General features: G+C 46.0%; 1 long non-coding RNA gene across 1 annotated transcript; it reads left to right on the forward strand.

Moving 5' to 3' along the window:
- Positions 1-8,113: 8,113 nt before the first annotated feature.
- Positions 8,114-20,634, forward strand: LOC119962584. The gene is made up of 4 exons (XR_005459917.1): positions 8,114-8,207; positions 10,638-10,687; positions 13,115-13,343; positions 20,427-20,634. It is a non-coding gene; the product is annotated as an uncharacterized LOC119962584 (long non-coding RNA).
- The last annotated feature ends 5,612 nt before the right edge of the window (positions 20,635-26,246 follow it).

Here is a 26,246-nt window from a genome sequence, read left to right on the forward strand (position 1 = left end):
TGAGGGGCGACTTGATAGAGGTTTATAAGATGATCAGGGGAATAGATAGAGTAGATAGTCAGAGACTTTTTCCCCGGGTGGAACACACCATTACAAGGGGACATAAATTTAAGATAAATGGTGGAAGATATAGAGGGGATGTCAGAGGTAGGTTCTTTACCCAGAGAGTAGTGGGGGCATGGAATGCACTGCCTGTGGTAGTAGTTGAGTCGGAAAATTTATGGACCTTCAAACGGCTATTGGATAGGTACTTGGATTAGGGTAGAATAAGGGAGTGTAGGTTAACTTCTTAAGGGCAGCACGGTAGCATTGTGGATAGCACAATTGCTTCACAGCTCCAGGGTCCCAAGTTCGATTTCGACTTGGGTCGCTGTCTGTGTGGAGTCTGCACATCCTCCCCGTGACTGCGTGGGTTTCCTCCGGGTACTCCGGTTTCCTCCCACGGTCCAAAGATGTGCAGGTTGGGTGGATTGGCCATGACAAATTGTCCAAAATTCTATGATTAACCTAGGACAAAAGTTCGGCGCAACATCGTGGGCCGAAGGGCCTGTTCTGTGCTGTATTTCTCTATCTTCTCTATCTCTATCTCTAAACACGAGGCAAAGAAACCCCGGCTGCACCTGAAAGAGAGGGGCCAGCATGCCATGCACGGAACTCCTCCTCGCCGGAGAGCGGGTGGAAGAAGCTGCTCACCAGAGAGCTGAAAGAGCTGAAAGAGGACATAAGACTCGGGCTCCAGGCAGCGGTCAAGGTGGCGATCATGGAAGCCCTGTCCGCCATGCATGTGGCCCTCGACAAAGCGGAGAGGTGACTAGAGGCCCTGGGAAGCACAATGAAGGAGCTGGAAAAAGCCTCTATGGCGGCTCCACTGGATCATCGCCCTAGACACAGAGATGGCAGGATTGGTGGTGGACCAAGGGACCTTAGGGGGAAGGTAGTAGATCAAGAGAATCAGTGGCAGCACCAGAATCTGAGAATAGTGGGACTGCCAGGGAAAACCAAAGGCAGGAACCCCACAGACTATGTGGCCCAGATGCTGGGTAACCTGTTGGAGAGGGCCAGCTTCCCCAGGCAGCCAGAAATAGACAGGGCTCACAGGTGGCTCCGGCCAGGGCCGGAGAACAGCTGAGGGCAATAATTGCGAAGATGCAGCGGTACCAAGACCGGGATAGAATCCTGAGATGGGCCAGGCAGACCTGAACCTGCAACTGGGAGGGACACCAGGTACAAATCTCCAGGATCTGTGGTATCTGTGGCCATTAGCACCCGGTTTCCCTGGGTTTCTGTGGCTATGACTCATCTTTCATTCCCACTCCACAGTATAAATATTTCCCACTTTCTATGTCTGTTAGCTTTGACAAAGAGTCATCGGACTCGAAACGTTAGCTCTTTTCTCTCCCTCCAGATGCTGCCAGACTTGCTGAGATTTTCCAGCATTTTCCCTTTTGTTTCAGATTCCAGCATCCGCAGTAATTTGCTTTTCTCCAGGAGATTGGCATAGACCTGGTCAACTGCAGGGCTGAATTCAACAGAACAAAGATGGCCCTCACCCTCTCCTTTCTGTACCTTTCAGTGGTCCTGGTTAACATGTACATGCCCAACTGGGATGGCACAGTGTTTATAAAGAAGACCATGGCAAAATCCTCGATATAAACATACGTGACTCATCATGGCAGGGGGCTTTCACTGTGTATAGTATCCACAGAACCCCAAAACAGGGACCTCTGACATGGAGAAAGAACTCAGCACGTTTATGGAACAGATGGGGCAGTGGATCCATGGAGGTTTACACACCCAGGGACGAAGGAGTTCTCCTTGTACCAAATACATAAGGTATATACACGGATAGATTTCTTTGTGGTGGGGAAAACGGTGCTGCCAGTGATAGTAAGAGCGGAATACCCTGTGATCATAATCTCCGACCACACTCCACACTACATGGATGTGAGGTTGGAGACGGGCCATGTCCAGCGTTTCCATGGAGATTGGACATGGCCCTCCTTGCCGACAGGGTTTTTTGCAAGAACATATCGCAAGCCATAGATGGGTATATTTCAAATAACCATGATGGGGAGGTCTCATCCTCCATGTTCTGCGAGGCGTTGAAGGCTGTAATCAGGGGTGAGATTATTGCCTACAAAGCACTTAGAGACAGGGAAGAGAGAGCGGCTGGGCAACGGCTAGTCAGCTCTATGCTTGAAATAGACCGACAAAACTCTGCAGCCCCGACCGTAGAGCTTCTGGCAGAGGGGACAAAACTACTAATCGACATTAGTCGTCCATTACTGGTTTAGAGGCTGGTTTAGCACACTAGGCTAAATCGCTGGCTTTTAAAGCAGACCAAGGCAGGCCAGCAGCACGGTTCAATTCCCGTACCAGCCTCCCCAAACAGGCACCGGAATGTGGCGACTAGGGGCTTTTCACAGTAACTTCATTGAAGCCTACTCGTGACAATAAGCGATTTTCATTTCATTTTGTTTCATTTCACATGGCCTACTCTCCATGAGGAAAGCAGTGCACCAACTCCACAGACCAAGGGGACCATCTACAACCATCACGGAGACAAAGCCAGCCGCCTGCTGGCTCACCAGCTGAGTAAGCACAGTAGCATAGTGGTTAGCACGGTTGCTTCACAGCTCCAGGGTCACAGGTTCAATTCCCGGCTTGGGTCACTGTCTGAGCAGAGTCTGTACGTTCTCCCCGTGTGTGCGTGGGTTTCCTCCGGATGCTCCAGTTTCCTCCCACAGTCCAAAGATGTGCAGGTTAGTGGTAATAGCATTGCTCCAGATGTGGCACCAACTAAGACAACACTTCGGTATGACCAAAATGTCCACTATGGCCTCCATCTGCAACGTCATTGGTTTGTTGGGGAAGCACGGTGTTGCACGGCTTTCTCACGGCACCGAGGTCCCAGGTTCGATCCCGGCTCTTGGTCACTATCCATGTGGAGTTTGCACATTCTCCCCGTGTCTGCATGGGTTTTGCCCCCACAACCCAAAGATGTGCAGGCTAGGTGGATTGGCCACGCTAAATTGCCCTTAATTGGAAAAAATTAATTGGGTACTCTAAATTTTTTTTTAAATCATTGGTTTGCGCCAGCCAAAATGGACGCTATCTTTAAAAGATGGAAACAGGATAGGGGGGGTGAAGGGGGGTGGGGGGGGGGGGGGGGGGGACACTGACAGTTAGTGACTTTTACACAGACAACAGACTGACAACGCTAGAAGAACTGACGGAGAGGCTTCAACTGACCAAGGCGAACGGGTTACGCCACATGCAAATCAAAATTCAAGTCAAAAACTTTCAAGTGGGGAAACAATAACAGACAAAACAAGAGAAAAATGGGAGGAAGAGCTAGGGATTGAAATAGGGCGGGGACTCTGGAGCGAAGCATTGAACAGGGTCACCTCCACCTCCACATTTGCAAGGGTAAGTCTAATGCAGCTAAAGGCGGCACACCGAGCGCACCTACCCAGAACCCGAATGAACAGGTTCTTCTCGAAGGTGGAGGACAAACATACACGATGCCAGGGAGGCCCGGCCAACCACACCCACATGTTCTGGGCATGCCCAGACTTGTCAGGCTCGGGACAGCCTTCTTCGAGGCAATGTCCAAAGTTGTGGGTTGAAAGCAGAGCCATGCCCAAAAGTGGCTGTCTTCGGGGGATCAGACTAGCCAGAACTTTTTATGGGGAGGTGAGGCCGATGCCCTAGCCTTTGCCTCCCTAATTGCCCACCGAAGAATCCTGCTTAAATGGCGATCAGCAGCATCCTAAAAGATCCAGACTGGCTGTCCGACCTGTCGGAATTTCCCCAACTGGACAAAATCAAATTCTCCATCTGGGAGTCAGAAGACGGCTTGCACAAGATGTGGCAGCCATTCACCAACCTGTTTCAGGACTTGTTTATAGCCAATAACCAATAGAACAGAGAGGGGGGGGGGGGGTTGGCACAGAGATACCACAAGCACCAACAAAAGGAAGAAGGAGGGGGGGGAGGAGGGGAGATAGGGAGGGAGGAGAAAATAAGGAGGCACATATGCCATCCACAGCCTGCGTATGGGGGGGGGGGGGGGGGGGTTAGACTATGATTGAGTTATCACTATGTAATCTATGTGTCACTATATGACCTTGCTATATATGCAAATGAAAAAAAATGATAAAAACATTTTTTTTTTAAATGACTGACCTGGAGTTCACCAAAATAATGGAATTGTCTTTCTTACTAAAAATATTATTCTCAGAAATTAAAATTAAGCATAAAAATGTCATTTATTTTATCACCATTATTATTATTATTAAATTCAGTCAGCTGTTTGCCACAAATTTAGATTCACTGGAAGATTTTTACAAATAAATGAGCACTTGTAAATTTTGTGAATCAGTCATGCCTTGCAGTATGATGTACGACATTCTGAAATGACTTTACCCACTCATGAGGCTAGTGGAAGGGGATAATGGAACACACTGTACATTCTGCAGAAATAATTTCACAGATGCTCCACCAACCGGAACACTCTACTACCGTACAATGAACACCGCATTTACATCTGCAGCCACAAGATTTGCTGGAAGCTCTTTCAGATTTTACTAGCACTACAGACAGATGGAACATCGTAAAGTAGGAACGCTTTTTTCTCAAAATCTCGAGCTGTTTCTATTGTTGCAAAGATGGACCATAAAAACAATAGCATCAAGGTTTTTAAAACATAGCCTTCAGCTACACTGTCAACATGACCGAAAATATCACTCATGAAAAAAACACTATTGGAGTTAGAGAAAGCTCAGCAAATGCAGATCCAATAGGATTTAGGGAGATTTAAGACAGACTGATATATTTTTTTTGATTCATTTACGGGATGTGGGCGTCGCTGATTTGGCCATCACTTATTGCCCATCCCTAGTTGTCCTTCAGAAGGTGGTGGTGAGTTGCCTTCTTGAACTGCTGCAATCCTTGAGGTGTAGGTACACCCACAGGACTGTTAGGGAGGGAGTTCCAGGTTTTGCCCCAGTGACAGTGAAGGAACGGTGATATATTTCCAAATCGGGGTGGTGAGTGACTTGGAGGGGGACCTCCAGGTGGTGGCGTTGTCAGGTCTCTGCTGCTCTTGTCCTTCTAGATGGTAGTGGTTGTGGCTTTGGAAGGTGTTGCCTAAGGAACCTTTGTGAGTTACTGCAGTGCATCTTGTAGCTGGCACACATGGCTGTCACTGTTCATTGGTGGTGGAGGGTTTGAATGTTTGTGGAAGGGGGAGCAATCAAGCGAACCGCTTTGTCCTGGATGGTGCCGAGCTTCTTGAGTGTTGTTGGAGCTGCACTCATCCAGGCAAGTGGTGAGCATTCCATTACACTCCTGGCTTGTGCCTTGTAGATTGTGGACACGTTGTGGGGGTTCAGGAGGTGAGTTACTTGCTGTAGGATTCCTAGCCATTGACCTACCCTTGTAGCCACTGTATTATGATGGCTAGTCCGGTTCAGTTTCTGATCAATGATAACCCCCATGATGCTGATTGTGGGGGATTCAGCGATGGTAATGCCATTGAATGTCAAGGGGCCATGGTTAGATCCTCTCTTGTAGGATATGGTCATTGCCTTGCACTTGCATGGCGACTTTCCACTTGTCAGCCCAAGCCTGGATATTGTCCAGGTCTTGCTGCATTTGTACACGTACTGCTTCATTACCTGAGGAGTCGCGGATGGTGCTGAACATTGTGCAGTCATCCGCAAACATCCCCACTTCCGACCTCATAATGTAAGGGAGTGTGGTGAATGTATTCACCATAATGGATGCATAATACTGTAACCTGTGACCTATGACCTGGAAGTGGAGTTATGAACTGCTTCCAGGTACTGTACTGTAACCCCGGTATGGCTCCGCCTCTGGCTCCGCCCACACTGGGGCATATATAAGCCGGCCTCTTGTAGGCGGCACCCATTCTGTACTACTAACTCTGGCTAGACAAGTTCATGACTAATAAAGCCTACTGTTCACTTGCTCTCTCTGCCTCACGGTGAATTGAAGGTATATCAGGGAGGTCATTGATGAAGCAGCTGAAGATGGTTGTGCCGAGGACACTACCCTGAGGAACCCTGCAGTGATGACCTGGAGCTGAGATGATTGACCTCCAACCATCACAACCATCTTCCTTTGTCCCAGGTATGACTCCAACCAGCAGAGAGTTTGTCCCATGATTCCCATTGACTCCAGTGTAGCTAGGGCTCCTTGATGTCATACTCAGTCAAATGCTGCCTTGATGTCAAGGGCAGTCACTCTCTCATCACCTCTGGCATTCAGCTCTTTTGTCCATGCTTGATAGCTGTGTGGACTTTGCCAGCTGTAATTTCCTGACAGGCAGACGACCACCAGATAGGTTAACGAATGAACAATTTATTAAAGTAACAAGTTATGTAAAGAGAGTGAGGTAAAAGCGACCATGTTCCAAGACTCCAAACTCCTATCTAACTGTGAAACCAATGATCCGCCATCAGGGTTTGCACGCTTCAGACCCATTGGTTGATTGGGAACATGCCCCCTTACACTACCATACCAGGACTGCTCTCAAAATAACATTGCACAAGAAGATCTTCCCTTCTATGATATTACACTATGCAAGGCTGCAAGAATCTACGGGTAGAATGTTGTTGGGGCACTGGGGAGCCTTGCTTGCCAGCTGCAGAGTCAGTGAGTGGCTAGTGCTGTCTCTTTTCCAGAAGGCCCGACGAGCCAATCGGGCAGTGGCGGGGTCACCTATCAGCCATCGCCTAAAGTCAAGAGCCTGGGGGAGCGTAAGTCTCATTGACCAAAAGCTGTAAGCCAATCAGAAGCCAGACGCTCTTGTGCTCAGCAGCACCACAAGAGAGGTGGTGGCTGCGACACCTACTGGAGTCCCAAAACCGTAGAGTGACCAGCCTGCAGCCAGGTAAAGGGTGGGGGGCAGTTCCAAGTGGTGAGAGGGCTTGGTTGGGGGGGGGGGGGGGGTCAGTAATAGTAAGGGCAGTGGGATGGTTCTCAGTGGGCACCCCCTTCCTGATGTTGAGTCCCTCAATCTGCACCTTTGATCGAGGGAACCAGCTCATCCCCACCCCAGAGGTGGCAAGCCGTCTGCACTTGTTTACCTGTCGTGCACGTTGCACAGCAACAGGCCCACCTGCAACTAATGCCAATGGAGGTGGGATGAGGCCCTTAAGTATAATTAATTGGCCATCCATAGCCCTTGAGCTGAATGGTTTGCTCAAGGGGGCAGTTAAGCGGCAACTACATTGCTGTGGATCTGGAGTCACATCTAGGCCAGACCCGGTTAGGATGGCAGATTTGCTCCCCCAAATGGCATTATTGAACCAGATGGGCTTTTTATGATAATTGATCTTGGATTCATGGTCACCATTACTGAGGTTAGCTTTCAATTCCAGATATTTAAAATTAATTTAAATTCTTCCAGCTTCCTTGGTGGGATTTGAACCCAATTAGAAAGAGCATTAGCCTGGGTCTCTGGATTACTAGTCCAGTGATTTTACCCGCCATTCTTCCTAGCATACAAAACACAGTGCAACTTATGTGAATGTCGCCATAGACCCCAAGAACCATAGGCTGCTCTCCCTTTTTGAGAGAGAGCTGACTGGTGGTGACTGAGGTCACCGTAGCTCAGGTGAGGGGCAAGGTTGAGAAGGTTCATGGATAACATCAGCCAGTACAGAGTTTATATGGCGTATTTCTGAAAAAAAGCTGTCATCTCTTTCTGGTCAGTTCAAGCTTGTATCCCCATTAATTTAATGTCAAGATGATCTTTCAGTCTGCGTTAATAACTCTTGGGCAGACTTAAGGTAATGGGGTGTATAGCATTAAACTACAATTCCTGGAAGGAGATCACTTGGATTTAGTATTTAGTAGAGTAAGCAGCGAGGAAGTGAAAATGCAATTAAAATATAAAAGTTTAGAAATGTGTACATTGCACAGAATAGCAGAAAGATGCGTTTTTACCAGAAAACCATACTCACAATCTCCTATATCATGAATTTTGTTTTGTCCATTTTCAATTTTAGTCTTTAAACTTGCTCTTCATGAGACTTCCCACACCGATGCACCACTCTTCTTCCATGAGCCAAACAGGGCACAGGCATTTGCCAAAGTTGCTCTGTAAGCAACAGCTGAACGCTCCTGAGCACTGGACAATCTCGTGCAAAATAAAGCCAGGACAGGAATGGTTAAAGGTAAAACTTTATTGGAATCTTTCTGAAAGGGCAAAAGGATCACATAAAGTGCTCTGTATTAGGGTGTTCTGAGCCTTCCTTGCATGTATATCAAGGCTCCTTATCCAAGGGATCCCTCATCCTGTATCACCTGGTCAGCTGGCTCCTCCACATTCTCATTGTTAGAGGAGGCATCGCCATCTGCGATATCTTCATTGTTCAATATCTCTCTGTCGCACCAGGTTAGTCTACCTCTCCTCTGCATCCGTGTGGGTGTTCCTCATAGTCACCTTGTCCTCAGTAGGTAACCCATCTCTCAATATCCATCCCTGAAATCACACAGGAGGTTGGAAAAGCAGCGACACGTGGGCTGCCCAAGTGCTTCCCGGGAAAAATGTAGATTCCTGAAGGATCTGAGTTTGCTGTTTGGGGACCAGTTGGACATTGATGGAATGGATGCCTTTCTAGTTGATGAAGCCCGCTGGCTGGTCTGCAGAATCACCTCGGATCTGGGGGAATGCAGAAATGCCCCCAAAGCTGATGTACCTCTCCGTCTGACTGTCAGATGTGGCCAGCCCTCTTGGCCATAACATTGGTTACCTCCTAAATGTACTGATGGACTGCAGATTGAGAGATCCCACACATGTGAAAAAGCAGAGGGTACCAATATCATTGGGTACTGACCGAACTGCACAGGCCTCAGCTCATGTTGCAGCATGGCACAGGCGTCAGTGACTGCCCCCTGGAGAGGTGCAGCTTTCGCTGAGAGTACCACTGGGATATCTGACTCCAGATCCACAGCAATGTAATTAACTACCCCCTTGAGCAAACCACTCAGCTCAAGGGCAATTATGAATGGTCAATTAATGACAACTAGAGGGCCTTATCCCACTGATACTTACATATAATTACACTGGCGTTAACCTAGTTGGAGGTGGGCCTGTTGCTATGTCCCCACTGCCTGGTGCTTTACCCACTGCCCTACATGCCCACTCTAGCTTAATGACACTGGCAACTTCTCCCCACATCATGTTGTCTTCTTTTTCCCTCCCATCACCCCCCCCCCCCCCCCCCCCCCCCCCCCCCCCCCCCACCCCCCCCCCCCCCCCCCCCCCCCCCCCCCCCACACCTTAATAACACTGGCAACTTGTCCACACGGTCCTGGTATCTTACACCAACCCCTATCTTCCCACTGCTCTGCCTAAATGATACTGGCAACCTGTCCAAAGAGTCCTGGTGTCTCACCCCCATTTCTGCTGTAGTCTGACAGTTCCCTCTGTACATTGTGACCATTCCTACCACTGTATGTTGGCTCTCCCCAAGACTTCTTGAGAGAGCCAACACTAAACTCCCATCTCCTTGCCAGTTAATTGGCCTTTCAACTGCCCATAACGGGTTACCTGTTGCCTCATTTTCCACAGATCTCCCTCCTTGGGGTTTCTCTAAAAACAATCCGGAAGCGACATCAAGATGTCAGATTTCCAGTCAAATGCGCTCAGCTGCCATATTAGGCACACCCCTGCCCCGCACCCCCCACCCCCACACTACCTCCAAACTCACTCTGAATGGCCCGGTAAAATTCCAGCCTACATGTTGTTTCCAAGTCAATTTCGATATGACATGATATTTCATTTGTATTAATGAAGTGAGTCCCATTACACAAATACCTTGCCCATGATTGTTTCTGCCATGCTGCAAAAATGGAAAGCTGAATTATTTTCAATCCGCGTTACATGCTACATCAAGCTTTGTTTGGGCCTACTGGAATTATTTTATACCTTCTGAAAAACGCACCAACAGATTCATGGTTTTTTATAACTGTGTTGCTGAAAAGCCCATTTGGTGTGACCTTGAGTTTTAGGAAAGTTTCTATGTCAGTGAGCATCATTTGACAGCAGCAAGTTACAATGCTAGTTAATTTAAATCATCTTCCTGTCAGAACAAGAGTGCAGTAAGTTATTCCCACATGATCTGTTCAGCGATAAAACATTTGCCTTAAAAACTCAGCAATCAAATGATTAAGTGCAATGTCTTCCCCTTAACTGCAGATAGGAATCTGATTCCTGCTGCTGGATCATGATGACCTAATTCTAGATATGTATATCATTTTCCCAGTGATTTATTCTGTAACAGTGTTAGTCAAAGAGATCATTATCCCCTAGCCTGTTACTCAGGGATCTCGACTGCATGCCTTCAAATGCATTTTCAAGTTTTCAGTTATGTCCTTGTGGTTGGAATATTTCCCACCAACATAATGCATTGCACAAAGATTTGCCGTGTGGAATATTTTTATTTCAGGATTTGCATTATCCAAGGAACTAAGAAGTGAAAAAGCTGAAAATAATAGTCATTTATTTCAAAGTAAGATATTCTTTTCATGTTAGTTTTTTTTAGAAAACACACTTGGGCATGGATGAATTAAAGATTAATGTTGTGTTTTGCATTCCTTAGTTGAGAAAGCAGGACTACTAGAATATATAATACAACCAAGCACACCCCATGTGAGTACATCAAACGCCTTGTTGGTAAATTGCACATTGAAACAAAGCAGGTTATCTGGGGAATATCATTCTTTCCTATAACTGAAATATGGTGTTACTCAAAGACTTAAAACAGCCCTTTCATCTTAGTGGCTTGATGCTAATTTTAGCTTGGTGCTAAACTGTATTTAATACTACATGAGTTGAAGTTCTTCTAACTTCCATGAAAGTGTTTGGCATAATCGCAATCTGTGTCAGACTGTTCGTAGGAGGAAATCATAAACTGTGGGCAAAAAATGGGGCTCTGCAGTGGTACTTTTTTTCAGGTGCTGCATGGCCTCAGTGCTCAAGAATAGGGTCAGAGATGCGTGCAGCCATTTCCGAACAGGGAACATGCTGGACATAATATTGATCAAAGGCGTTTGCAAGCGCGGACCAAACAAGCAATGGCAGCAGGTGGTGCAGGCAGTGTTGGATTCACGCCACCCCCCTGCGATTCTCCAGCCCTGGCGGCGGGTCGGAGAATCCCACCCAAGAGCTTTATTGGAAAGGAGTTTACTCAACAGGCTCCAAAGGTAGACTGTCTGTTTGCCTGCCCAACTGGCCAATGATGTCATTAATACGTCATGCGATCAGTCTAAGTGACCTTGTTCCAACTAGGAACAATCATGAATCCACAACACACATTGCTCTTCCAGTCAACTGTTCAAAGTTGTCTATTCTCCCAGGATTCTTCTGTGCTACAATTGTCAATGTTGCACAATATAAACTCAAGAACTAATCAGTGAGTGGTTTTCAGTGTATACAGCTGCAGTAACTGGCTTCCAAAATCAATATTACACAGAGATATGGTGCTCGACAGTTGTTTATAATTGTTCAATAGATCTATTCAAAGCAGAAAAAGAAAAAGCGTCAATATCTTCCTTTGCCCAATGGAAATAAAGTTACTTGATTTGCTAGCAACTAAGTGCCTATGTGAAATGTATTACTTGTGTTACTCAAAGAGAGATTTGTTTCCCTTGGATATATAGTTTAACGAGGAACAAGTAGAGACTGAACCAGATATCGTTTTGCATTTATACAGGAAAACAGCCAGTAACAATATATTTTCTGTAAGAGAAGCAGTGAAAATGTGTATTATATCCCTAAATAGATGTTTTGTAATTTATTTATACCATGACCAATTCTTGTTGATTTGTTGCTTTTACACAATTATTTTATTAGGCGCATTGAATCATCTGTAATGATCCCGAAGGGCTGGGCTGTGAGGAGTTTAGTTGCCCAGGGAAGGAGAGATAAGTTGTTTATAGCTATGGCAAAAATCCAAGACGTTCTGTGAATACAGAGAAGGAGAAAGGGACACAGAAAGTGGAAGAGAGGAAATTAGAATAAGTGAATCATAGAACCTCTACAGAGCAGATCAGGTCTAAATCCGACCCTCTGAAAGAGCAATCTACTAGGCCCACTCCCCAAGCCTATCCCCGTAACCCACCTAACCTTTGGAAAATAACGGACAATTTCATGGCCAATCCACCTAACTTGCACATCTTTGGACTGTGGGAGCAAACCAGAGCACCTGGAGGAAACACTGGGAGAAGGTGCAAACTCCACACAGTCAGCCAAGGCTAGAATTGAACCTGGGTCCTTGGTGCTGTGAGACAGCAGTGCTAACCACTGGGCCACCGTGCCACTCCTCTACACTCCTTCAGAATGAGCAGTAACAGGAGATAGTTTGCAGGAAGGTGTGCTATGTGTCCCGAGCAAGAGATAATAATAATCTTTTTTGTCACAAGTAGGCTTACATTGCAATGACGTTACTGTGAAAAGCCCCTAGTTGCCACATTCCGGCACCTGTTTGGGTACACAGAGGGAGATTTCAGAATGTCCAAATTACCTAACAGCACGTCTTTCGGGACTAGTAGGAGGAAACCAGAGCACCCAGATGAAACCCATGCAGACGCAGGGAGAACGTGCAGACTCCGCACAGACAGTGGCCCAAGCCGGGAATCGAACCAGGGAAAGTGGCACTGTGAAGCCACAGTGCTACCCACTGTACTACCGTGCTGCCCGTGGAAGTGGTCCGGAATGTCATGCACTTGTAGTTGACACCTGCTCCACTGTGTCTTTCTCTTGTGCTCTCAGTTACAGGCCTCCCCATTAAGGAACACTCTTTATAGGGATTGAAATGGGGTGCCTTTGACTGCCCAGCCACTGGTAGTATACTAGCGGCGGTAGGTGGGGCCCACAAGTAGCACTTAATTAACATCTAGGGAGCCTAAAATGGCTTCTGGGTCAGAAAGCTCTCTTCGATCTTCCCACCCCTGAAAAATTACAGGGACTTACCTTTCCTTCTGTTTCTACAGACACTCCCATCGCCAGATCAAATTTTGCCTATAGAATGCATTCTTGGAAGCTGTAGTCAAATTTCATTCTCTTTTATATCATTAGGTCTTTACGTTTTTACCCGAGGTTGAACTGCTGCCTGCAAACAATCAATGCAATCTCCTTCCAGTTGGCTGCAACCATGGCCTCTAGTCCCACCCTCTAAATAGGGTGTCCCTCCTTACCCACATCTCTTGCAGGACCTCAAGCTCATTGTTCTGAAAGTTTGTGCTCCAACAACAAAGGAAGTCTTAGATTATCAGCAAAGTTCCTCTTATTGCACTGCCTGGATTATGTGAGTACAAGATCTAAAATCGTATCCTGCTCAAACGCCACACCTCAGCTGTGATAAACCATATTGCAACAGAGCATGAATCAAACCTTGAATCTTCTTGGTGTGCACAGTTCACTGTATACAGTATATGCTAAGCTATTTTCCTTCATTTGGATTTAAGTTTATCTCTAAACCATTTAAAGTTAAGAACCAGATAAGAGTAATAAAAGTAGCGGAACATCGAGGCAATAATAACAATAATTTTAAGATTATGAGCACCATTAAATAGCTTGATATTTGGTCAGACTAAGAATTCCTTTGCTAATGTTACAATTATGTGCTTTTCTGAGATATATTTCCAATGTATCTTTTTTCTTGCTGGATTTGTTTTTAAACTGTGACTTTCTATCGACAATGACAAAGACTGTCCACATTGTCACACAATATTGCATTCCACCAAATGGGGTAAAGACAGCATCTCAGCCCCCTAGGGAGTGTAAAAGACCACATCATATGTCGATCCAAACCATTCTGAGACTTTACAACTGTTTCTGAGATGAGACTCAAAATACAATCACCTGTTCTGAAACAACAACTGCAGCAGACATGAACTGATAGAATTTCTCTGGAATAGATGCCGAAAGGATCTCAAGGACCCCTTTATGAAGTAGGAGGCAAAGAACAAAAGACAATGCTATACTGAACATAGGCTATCGAAGCTGTGTGCTCTCTCCCTAAGGTGCTGCACCAGTTTGCAAAGTAACCATCCTGACATGAGAAACCAACTGCGAACTGAGACCTTTTTTTAGAAAATAAAATGTGGAAATCTAGTCCATACAATGGCATGCAGGAAGCCAGCTGAACAAAATGGCCACAACATGGAACCATCGCATCGAGACCAACCAAGAAGCAGCTAATCCTATACTACTGTTTCAATTTTCATGAACGGAACAAAATTCTATAAGTTTAACCATTTACTCTGCCAGTGGTGCTGGTGTGAGTTCATGGGTGCAGGCGAATGCATGTGATGTATAAATGGTGGTTGATTTTTACCGAGTATATTGGGAAATGTCTTCACATTGGGCAGCACAGTAGACTTTGAACAGATCTAGCAACTCAAGATTGGATGTTCATGAGGTGCTGTGGGCCATCAGCAGCAGCAGAAATGTATTCAACCACAATCTGCAACCTCATGGCTCGGGATATCCCCCACTCTACCATTACCACCAAGCCAGGGGAACAATCCTGGTTCAATGTAGAGTGCAGGAGAGCATGCCAGGAGCAACATCAGGCATTCCGAAAAATGAGGTGTCAACCTGGTGAAGCTACAACACAGGAGTAATTGTGTGCCAAGCAACATAATTAATATAGCTAAACAACAGAGCATAACAAACGCATCAGATCCAAGCTCTGTAGTTCTGCCACATCCAGCTGTGAATGGTGGTGGACAATTAAACAACTTACTGGAGGAGGAAGTTCCACAAATATCCTCAATGATGGAAGAGCCCAGCACATATGTGCAAAAGACAAGGCTGAGACACAACAACTTCAGCCAGAAGTGCCGAGTGGACGATCCATCTCCGTCTCCTTCGGAGGTCCCCTGCATCACAGATGTCAATCTTCAGCTAATATGATTCACTCGATGTGATATCAAGAAACAGCTGAAGGCACTGGATACCGCAAAGGCTATGGGCCCTGACAATATTCTGGCAATAGTACTGAAGACTTGTGCTCCAGAACTTGCCGCATTCCTAGCCAAGCTGTTACAGCACAGCTACAACACTGGCATCTACCCAGCAATGTTGAAAATTGCCCAGATGTGTCTTGTACACAAGAAAAATACAACTCCAGCAGACAATTACAGCCCTAGCAGTCTACTCTCCATCGTCAGCAATATGTAGGGAGGAGTCATCAACAATGCTATCAAGCGGCACTTATTCAGCAATAACCTGCTCACAGTTTGGGTTCTACCAGGGTCATTCTGCTCCTGACCTCATTATAGCCTTGGTTCAAACATGGACAAAAGAGCTGAATGCCAGAGGTGAGGTGAGAATGACTGTCCTTGGCATCAAGGCAACATTTGACCGAGTGTAAGGAGCCTAGCTAAACTGGAGTCAATGGGTATCGGTGAAAACTCTCCGCTGGTTGGAGTCATAACTGGCACAAAGGAAGATAGTTGTGGTGGTTGGAGGTCAATCATCTCAGCTTCAGGACATTACTGCTGGAGTCCCTCAGAGTAGTGTCCTCGGCCCAACCATCTTCAGCTGTTTCAATGACCTTCCTTCCATCATGAGGTCAGAAGTGGGGATGTTTCCGGATGACTGCACAATGTTCAGCACCATTCACAACTCCTCAGGTAATAAAGCAGTCAATGTCCAAATGCAGCAAGACCTGGACAATTTCCAGGCTTGGGCTGACAAGTGGCAAGCTACATTTGTGTTACACAAGTGCCAGGCAATGACCATCTCCGACAAGAGAGGATTTAACCATCACCCCTTGACATTCAATGGCATTACCGTCGCTAAATCCCCCACAATCAACATCCTGGGGGTTACCCTTGATCAGAAACTGAACTGGACTAGCCATATTAACACTGTGCTTACTAGGTCAAGTCAAAGGCTAGGAATCCTTGGCAATTAATCACCTCCTGACCCCACAAAGCCTGTCCAAAATCTACAACGCACAAGTCAGAAGTGCATTGGAATACTTTCCACTTGCCTGGATCAGTGCAGCTCGACACCACCCAGGACAAAGCAGCCCACTTGCTTGCCCCTCCTTCCACAAATGTTCAAATCCTCCACCACCGACGAACAGTAGCAGCTGTGTGTACCGTCCTGAAGATGCACTGTAGTAACTCACCAAGGTTCCTTAGAAAGCATCTTCCAAACCCACGACCACTTACATTTAGAAGGACAAGAGCAGTAGCTACCTGGAAACCCCACCACCTGGAGGTTCCCCTCCAAGTCACTCACCAGCCTGACTTGGAAATATATTGCTGTTCCTTCACTGTCGCTGGTGCACCATCCTGCAACATCCCTATCAGCACTGTGGATGTACCTACACATCCAGGATTGCAGCGATTCAAGAAAACAACTCACCACCACGTTCTGAAGGGTAACTAGGGATAGGCAATAAATGCTGCTCTAACAATGCCCATATCCCGTAAATTAATTTTAAAATATAGGACTGGATTTTACGATTCACACTTTACGACCGAAAATTTGGCCGTGCATGTGCTCGTCGGCGGAGTACAGCGACCGCGCCATGCAACGTGGCACCGGCCGCGTGCGGACCCGGCCTGCAAAATAATGGCCGCCCCTTTGTCCAGCTCACGAGCCCTGGACCACCCCACAACAGTTGCCCACCCCCTGCCAAAATCCCCTCTGCCTGCGGATCGGCTTTCCCCTGACTGTGGAGGCACAGGACTGAGTCCGCAGCTGCCACGTCGTGTTCCCAACAAGGAATACCATGAGAGATCCACGTCATCGGGAATTCAGCCGGTTGGGGGCAGAGCATCTCGGGGGTGGGCCTCAGGCAACGTCCTGAGGCCGTCAATAAAGCGTGCGCTTTGGAGGGGGCGGAGCATCGCGAAAGCAGCGCTGCCCCCGATTTGGTCGGAAACAGGGATTCTCCGGCCAATCGCCGAACACGATTTCAGTGTCGGCAACCAGAGAATCCCGCCCATAGTTTCAATAAACTAATATGATTCTTTATTTAACCTAAGAAAACCTAGCTTGTTACAACTTCAAAAAAGCATAATTAGTGGGGATCTTACAGAATCAGAATTCTTTCTAAATACACAGTAATCCTGTTACAGTGAACTCTGGAGTGGGAGAATAGGGGAGTCACTACCCCTCCACACGGGTCTGTAATAACCAAACCGTTGATTAGCTGCATTGCCATTAAATGTCCACACAAAACACACAGTAATACATGTAATTTATCTTGATTTCCAAAGGGTTTTCATTAGATGCCATATAATAGACTAATAAATGAGGTTAGAGGTGGAGACAGGGGACAAGTAACAGAATGGATAGCTAACTGGCTGCAAGACAGACAGCAGAATTGAAGTATAAAGTGTAGCTATTCACTGCAGCAGGAAATGCAAAGTGGGGTCCCAAAATGATCCATGCTGGGATGGCAGTTGATCACAATTTGGGCAGCACGGTAGCACAAGTGGATAGCACTGTGGCTTCATAGTGCCAGGCTCCCAGGTTCGGTTCCCTGCTAGGTCACTGTGCGGAGTCTGCACGTTCCCCCTGTGTCTATGTGGGTTTCCTCCGGGTGCTCCGGTTTCCTCCCACAGTCCAAAGACGTGCAGGTTAGGTGGATTGGCCATGATAAATTGCCCTTAGTGACCAAAAAGGATTAGGAGGGTTATTGAGTTCCGGGGATAGGGTGGAAGTGAGGGCTTAAGTGGGTCGGTGCAGACTCGATGGGCCAAATGGCCTCCTTCTGCACTGTATGTTCTATTTGTGCAAATAATTCAGACTTTGGAATTAGAAACACAATTAATGGATATGCAGATGCTGAAGGAAGAGGAAAAGTTAATGCAAAAGGCAACAAAACACAGGAAGACATTAATAAACTTTCAGAATGTGATTGGCAAATTAATTTTAATATGTTTGGCTCTGTCATGGTTTGAGGCAACACTGAATAGGCTTCTTGTCCAACCAAAGGAGTTTATTGAGATCAGCAGAAAGGTTGACTATACAGGCACATAGGTCTCTCAAACAGGTCTTCACTCTACGGCTATCAGGTCCACACTACCTGTATTGCTGCTCCAGGACCCCGTGCTTTTCCTACATTGGTCAGGGTATGCATGCTCCCGCACGATAGGCCCCAAGCAGGTCACATGTCCGGTGAGAAAGCCTCCTTAAAGGGGCCACGATACCACAAGCTTAATGGAAAATAACCTAAAATTATCACAGGATTCTCTCCACTGACTAATCTCTGCAAAGATTTGAACTCAAAATAATTTCTACAAAACATTTTCAGCATGGTTTATTGTTCAATCCTAACTAATTCACTGCTTGATAGAACTTTACTATCTCTGTGACACAGGGTGGATTATACTTAATGATTAATGCAAGATCAACACATCAAGTGCATGTCACATAAATTGGCCCGCCACAACTGTCCATATTAGTGTTTTGAAGATAGTGAGCTGAATTTTCCATTCCGGGCCTAAGTCCTGTGGCGGGGTTGGGAAAGCGGACTCTTTTCCACCGTGGAAGCTGATGGGACTTTGTGCCGTAACATGCCACGCTGCTGCCCTAATTAGTCATGCAATTGGGGATTTCCCGATGCTTCACGTGGCGGGGTTGGCTGAATCGTACATCTCTTGCCATCATATTCTGCCACCATATTTAAAAGGCCATCAAGCTACCCATCGTGCAAGGAGGAGATGGCCCGCCTAATAGGAGCAAGTTAGATAAAGTAGAGCGTTCAAATTTAAGATAGGGTCCCATACATTACGGAATGCATCAGGCTTAGAATGGATCAGCAATGGCAGGAAGTCCATGGGAACACATTCGATTACTGTTTTGTGCCAGTTTTGAATTGAAGGATACTCGTTGCTGATCCAAGGACATAGGATAGTCTTACTGTGTGACTGCAGCGAGCATCAGACAAGTGGCAGTCAGACATCTGCTTTGCTAACCTTTTTCTCCGTGGTGATAACAACATGTCAAAACAATTAGAAGCTGCCCCTCTGTTCACATTCAGTATTCAGGGCATACAAGAACTCTTCCTGCTGAATTTACTTCAAATCATCAAAGTAACAGTGCTGAAATGATTGGTTTGAGTACCATTAAAGCCTCAGAGTTTTCAGCGAGATTATTTATGAATGCAGTGCCACTGTATTGCGTACTGCAAGCATAGAAAAGGCGCATTTTAAAAGTTATTAAAAGCAGAAAGTGCTGAAAATACACAGCAACATCTGTGGAGAGAGAGACAGAGTTAACATTAAATCTAATATGACTCTCCTTGTCAGATTTGAATATTTGCCGCACGTTCAGTTTGTATTTCAAATTTCCATCATCTGCAGTATTTTGTTTTTACGGTAAAGTTTACAGCAGAAAATAATTTAAATTGTGTCTTTCATGGTCTAGCTCTGTGCTGCAATGTTTGTATGAGTCCAAAATGTCTCATTCAGCACTTTTCCAGAGTGCTGTTGCCCGCGTCCATTTCCTCGTTATGTATGATATCCAGGAGGAGTTCCCCCCCCCCCCCCCCCCTCTTTTAGTTTCCAGCGCGTTTCAATCTTGATCTGCAGATCATTCAGATCATTGTTCCTGGAGTATGTTTACTTTGCACCGTGTATTCAATCCTGCAAAAAAAAATGCATCGAGGGGAGAAGTCAGTATTCAATAATGTACCTTTGTAAAGGAGCAATTCTCCAGCAGCAATTACACTAACAACTGCAAGCAATTGAATTCAGTATGTAACCGTTATATGAAGCAGCTCAAACAAAAGGAAGCAACCACATACTGCACCAACGGTATAACCTAACAACATTTATTTAAAACCTCAGGATTTGTAGTCATGGCATAATGCTGAGCTCTTAAATTAACTTCCTGAAATCTGGGAACAATTCAGGGATGTTTTATTACTGGAATATCTAGTAATCTAGCAGTCGGTTCATCTTCGAAGCAGTAACCGCCAGGGATTTTAAAACTGCGGTGGAGTATATTACAGTAAAATTGACCTTTTTCTCTGTTTCGTGATATATAATAGTTTGGTAATAACGATCTAGGTAAAATAATGGGTGGAATTTTATGGCTTCTCCTGCCAAATGGGATTTTCCTGTCCGGCCGAAGTCTGTTGCTTCACAGCTCCAGGTTTTCAGGTTCGATTCCCGGCTTGGGTCACTGCCTGTGCGGAGTCTGCACGTTCTCCCCGTGTCTGCGGGGGTTTCCTCCGGGTGCTCCGGTTTCCTCCCACTAGTCCCAAAAGATGTGCTGTTAGGTGAATTAGACAGTCTGAATTCTCCCTCTGTGCAACTGAATAGGCGCCGGAACTTCATTGCAGTGTTAATGTAACCCTACTTGTGAAAATAAAGATTATTATATTGACGTTTGAACAACTTTTTGTATTTTCCAGCCCTGCCCACGCCACAAAGGAGCCGGTAAATTCTACCCAACGACTGAGAAAGATTTGAAAATTAGCTAGCACCATTTCTTGTGAGTAGAGAAATCTCTGCATTCCAGTATTTCTCACGGTAGGAATCTACCGTGCGGTTTAAGTGTAGTCTCGTATACACTTCAAAACTCAGTAGAATTTAAATTACACTTCTCGGATGCAAAATAAATATCTTTTATTGTGACTATTGATTATAATTCAGAGACTAAGATCTTCTTGTGGTGACAAATCAAGTCTTCTCAAAAAGCCCTTGCCAGCAAAAGAGTTTAAGAGAAATAATTGGCTTAATGGTTTACAATAGATTTAACTTTCAAAAATACGGTGACGTTTCTTTGCTTAAAGCAAAACAGCTTGCGCGAACTTCAAGAATTAGAGTGGAAAAATGAAAATACCAAATAAGGATAGCGAGTAGTTAAGTGAAAAGTATAGAGTGATCCTGGATGGAAAATGGCTTCCCGAACCTCTATGTTTAAGGAGAATGTTGTCAGTCTGACTCCATCTGTCCCTACCCCTGCAATGTGCTGATTGGCTTGGATGGGTCTCAAATGCATTTGGTTGGATGCTTAGTTGTCAATCATCAACATATATTCGGATTTGGTGCATTTGGAGATGGTTGTGTGTATTGGAATGTGATATATCCTTTTAATCAATTCTGGTTTCCACTGGTTTATTGCTGACTGTGCTTTTATCTGAATTCTGAACAATGGTGTGCTCATGTAGTCATGGCGACCTTGGGTATGGCAGCATAGCTTTTGCTATTAAAACAATGGTCAGTGTATGATATCAGTAAAATGTTGCATAATCTTTCGCTAGTTTTTTTGAATGTTTCAGATTCTGTGTTTTGCCACTGCAAATTCTGCAAGCTGTGTGTATTTGCAATCTAAGTTATGCCTGATGTTATATGATGAAATCCATTTTAAAATGGATTTTAAACTGGGCTTTAGTATTTACATTAAAATGGCTACATCAATTACCATTTTACTTATCAGAAATAGCCAGTTTCCTTTAGGCCCGTAACTTCCCAGTCTTAGTGGAAAGCCATGTCCTGTCGATGCTGGAAGAGAAGACTGTGCACTTAGCTGCGCTGAGAAATTGCGCCGAACCTTCCTGTTCCAGCAGCAGCCTCCGGCCTCCAGTGGGACAGTCTGTGCAGACTCCAGCGTGGCGTAGTTTCAATGTAGCCACGTTCCCTTGTGACGCAGCAGCCACAGGAATGCCCCTTGAGGGCCAGCTTTTGAACAGCAAATTTATATTGAAGACGACAGGCAACAAGTTTTACAAGTGCTTTAAAGGTATGTAGAAATTTTTAACAATTTTTTTTGCTTTTTCTTTTACAGTGGCATTGCTGTTGTTATTGGATCTAAGAAAGTAATTTTTAATTTGATTTTTGTAAGATTAAAGATGATTCTTATTTACAAGTGAACATAGGTTTTGTTATTTGTTTTAAATCCATGAAACTATTTAATTCTGCATCATGTATAACTTCCATGTGGCACGCATAAAACTGATTGTATTTTTAAATTTAGATTATGGTCATAAGATTTTAAAAGTGCCCCGGGGTTTTTGCTGTCACAGTCCATGTAATACCTGTTATTTGTTGAATTTGTGTTTATAGAATCATAGAATCACTGCAGTTCAGAAGAAAGCCATTCGGCCCATCGACTCTGCACTGATGCTCCGAAAGAGCACCCTACCCAGGCTAAAGCCCCGCCCTATCCCTGTAACCCCACAAAACCTTTGGACACGAAATGGAAATTTAGCAAGGTCAATCCACCGAACCTGCAGATCTTTGGACTATGGGAGGGACCAAAGCACCCGGAGGAATCCCGGGCAGACATGGGGAGAATGTGCCAACACCACACAAACATAGAACATAGAACATAGAACATTACAGCGCAGTACAGGCCCTTCGGCCCTCGATGTTGCGCCGACCTGTGAAACCACTCTAAAGCCCATCTACACTATTCCCTTATCATCCATATGTTTATCCAATGACCATTTAAATGCCCTTAATGTTGACGATTCCACTACTGTTGCAGGCAGGGTATTCCACGCCCTCATCCAAGGTCTGAATTGAGTGTCCCTGGTGTTGTGAGGCAGCAGTGTTAACCAGTGTGCCACCGTGCTACCCGCGTTATTATGTTTCTGTCTTGTTTACTTTAATTATCTTCATTTAGAATTATCTCATAATTAAATGTGTTTTGATGTTTCAGCAGACAAATTTCTTGCATTAAAATATATCTTTACCACATAACTCAATGGTTCAGTCTATTTATAATGGGGAGGGGAGAGATGGAGGAGGGAGGGAAGGGGGGGCAAGGTAAGGTGAAGGGCGGGAGGAAGGGTTTTGACATATCAATTATTCATTTTATAAACTCAATGTCCGAAAGCAACAGCTGCCGAGCGATCTCGAATGGCTCTTGCATCACCTGGAGGCTGGCCTTGCATACCTGTACCAGGAGGTATTACCCTCCTCTAGCTCGTCCACTTCTGGTGGCAAGACATCTTCCAGGTAAATGTTCAGTCCATGCTGAATGGCAAAGTTGTGCAGTGTACAACACACTATAAAAGATGTTTGAGACGATCTCTGGTGCACACTGTAACATGCCCCCTGATCTGTCCAGACATCGAGGTGACACGGTAGCACAGTCGTTAGCAGCTTCACAGCTCCAGAGTCCTAGGTTCGCTTCCCGGCTTGGGTCACGGTCACTGTCTGCGTGGGTTTCCTCCTGGTGCTCCAGTTTCTTCCCACTGTGTAAAGATGTGCGGGTTAGGTGGATTGGCCATGCCAAATTTCCCATAGTGTCCAAAAAGGTTTGGTGGGCTTGCAGGGATAGGGTGGAGGTATGGGCTTAGTTAGGGTGCTCTTTCCAAAGGTCGGCGCAGACTCGATGGACTAAATGGCTCCTTCTGCACTGTAAATTATATGACCTCTATGACCTCAAAAATCTAAACCGTGATTTCAAAACACTAATTGTACTCTCTACTCCGAGACATGTTGCTACATGCGCACAGTTATATAGTTCCTGTGCTTCATTGTTGGTCCTCAGGAATAAGCCATGTTCTCAATGGGTATCCCTTATCACCCATGAACCAACCTTTAATTCCTGGTGGTGTTGTCATGGACCAGTATAACATTGAACTTTCAAGAACAACTGAGTCAAGGGCACTTCCCCATTGTTTGCATTTACAGTGAGGATTCTGATTTGTGCATCACGCACTGGATGAATTCTCCGTTTGGGAGACTAAGGGCGGGATTCTCCGTTCCCCAACGCCGATTTCATAATCGGTGATTGGGCAGAGAATCCCTTTTTACGATGGAATTGGGGGGCGGTGCCTGTTTCCGTATGCTCCGCCCCTTCCAAAACAGCATCATCAATGAGCTGGCCGCACACTGTAGGGACGGCCTCAGGACATTACCTGAAGGCCCTCCCCCAATGCTCAGCCCCCGATGGGCCGATTTCCCGACCGCGCTGGGAATATGTGGTCTCAGGATTGGGAACCCGGCTTGGCAACTGCAGATAGTGTCTAGCGCCATCACAGCCAGGCGGGAGCTCTGCTGCTGGCCGGGGGGGGCTCTTGCGAGTGCTGGGGTCACTGGTGGGGGGTGACGCAGGGGGGAGGACGGGGTGTCCAGGGATGCACTATCTGGCAGGTTGGCTTTGCACACGGCCGGTACCATGTTGTTGTAAGTTTTTCGGGCAACACCAACACCTATAAGGACTGTAAAACGCACATTGGCCATTTTAAATGGTAGAAGTGGCCACGTTTGGCTGCAGAAACTGGCTGTTTCTCCCAGCAGGCTCAGCCCCCAGTCGAATTCACAAACGGTCAGAGCCCAGACAGGCTGCTGATTAGATTAACTGAAACACAAAGGGAGCAGATGACATCACCAGACCAGACCCGCATCAAGATTGGAAGATCGATACCAACCACAATGGACCTGGATAAGATACAATAGACACGATAATGGGGCTATCCAGCAGTAAGGAGAAACCCATCTCCATGATGGGAAAGCAATCTGTAAGCCCCGGTAAAGCGATTAGGAACATCAATGGGGCCAGGGCCGGCTCAAGGTACCGGCAACTCGGGCAGTCGCCCGGGGCGCCATGTGCTAGGGGGCGCCATCAAGAGACAAAAACCTAACTTGTTTGAAGAGAAAAGGAACCAGAAGAAGGAAAGAGAGAGAGAGAGAGAGAGAGACTAAACAAATTGTGAGTTAAACCCTCACAATCTTACTTTGGGCTACAATAAGCTGAACAGCCACAAGTGGGCTGAAAGCAAACTTTAGGAGAATAATGCCTCACACTCTGAGACTGGCTCGGAATTTTTCCTCCTCGGAGCGCTGCAGTTTCTGAGCTGCTATTTAGCCCCCTTGGAATGCGCAGCTTAGGTCAGCGAGAGTCAGGTATTTTAGATTAACTGGGTCTAATTGCAAGCTTCCTGAAATTTCATTATACTTCTGGTGCTCTCGAAGTGTTGTTTAAAAAAACACACACACACAAGGAAGGCAGATTTTGCCGCCGTAAATAGCATTGGAGGGAGTTTCTGGGCACTCCTTGCCGAGTTAACCTTGATTAAAAAAGATGTGGGTTGTATTGCTGCCAAACCCTTTGCACTTCTCACTAAGTGGCAATGAAGAAGCAGACAATTGGCGTCTGAGGTCCTGAATCTAAAAAGAGGTAGGTCAAGGTTCTTGGCTATTTGTTCTCTTTAATTTTTCTCTTATGAACCAATATCTGGTGTCATGTTTTGCAAGTAAATTCTCACAAGTATTCACTGTTGAAAATTACTGCTGGAGGGGTAATATTGTACCTGGGCAGCTCCTGCTGCGATGTCAGGGGCCAAATTATATTTTAAAATTATACTTGTAAGGGCGCCGAAGTTCAGCTTGCCCGGGGCGCCAGCAACCCTAGGGCCGTTTCTGAATGGGGCCCATTCATACTGGACAGGGCAGTCTCAGCCGTTTGTGATTTCAATAGACTGTGCTCTCACTGAGTGCTCTCCCATAGTCATAGTTATAGAGTATAAGATACCTATATGTTGTTTTCTGGTGTTGATGAGGTTTAATCTTGGTGTTTAATAAAAGATATATGATTTGAACACGATTGGAGTCCATCTTGCTCTTTCATTTTCTCATCAGTTATCTCTGGTCGGGTCACAATTTAAATATCCCTTACCATAATTCCGGAGTCGAGAACCGAGGGTACTCTGGGCGATTCGAACCCGTCCACTCAGGAAAGGCTGCCAGGTAGTGGATAGGCAGCAGTTTCCTTTTCTCTCTCTTGGAGGGCGCTACTCTAGTGAAGTAGGCGCAAGGTGGCCATTGTTCCACCGGCGAGAGAGAGAATCACTCAGGCATTGGTGGGGTTTGGGTAACGGAGAACCAAACCCAAAATAAGCCACCGAGTGGAGTTAAAAAGAGGGAGCCCGCTACATTGTACGGCGCGACCACTGCAAGTCATCGGCAGCCACAGACCCGGCAATTCTCCCGGAGTTTTACGTGGCGCAGCTGCTAGCCCCTCACCGGTCGGAGGATCAGTGGTGAAGTGGCGGCGATCTTTCCCAAGCAAAATGCCATGGATCCTCCAGACATAGTCTGGAAATTGGAGAATCCAGCCCTAAGCTCTACTGCCGGAGCTGAAATGCACATGATACGTGCTCCCAGATCACTGAGCAATTCAGAATATGAGGTATTCTCCAGGGAATCCCGCTACCGTGCCACCATTTTGAGGAGCGGGTGGCCCAATAGCAAGTCCCATAGCCGGTCACACCACCCTC

This window comes from Scyliorhinus canicula, chromosome 1 (genome assembly GCF_902713615.1).
Source record: "Scyliorhinus canicula chromosome 1, sScyCan1.1, whole genome shotgun sequence".
NCBI classification, from domain to species: domain Eukaryota; kingdom Metazoa; phylum Chordata; class Chondrichthyes; order Carcharhiniformes; family Scyliorhinidae; genus Scyliorhinus; species Scyliorhinus canicula.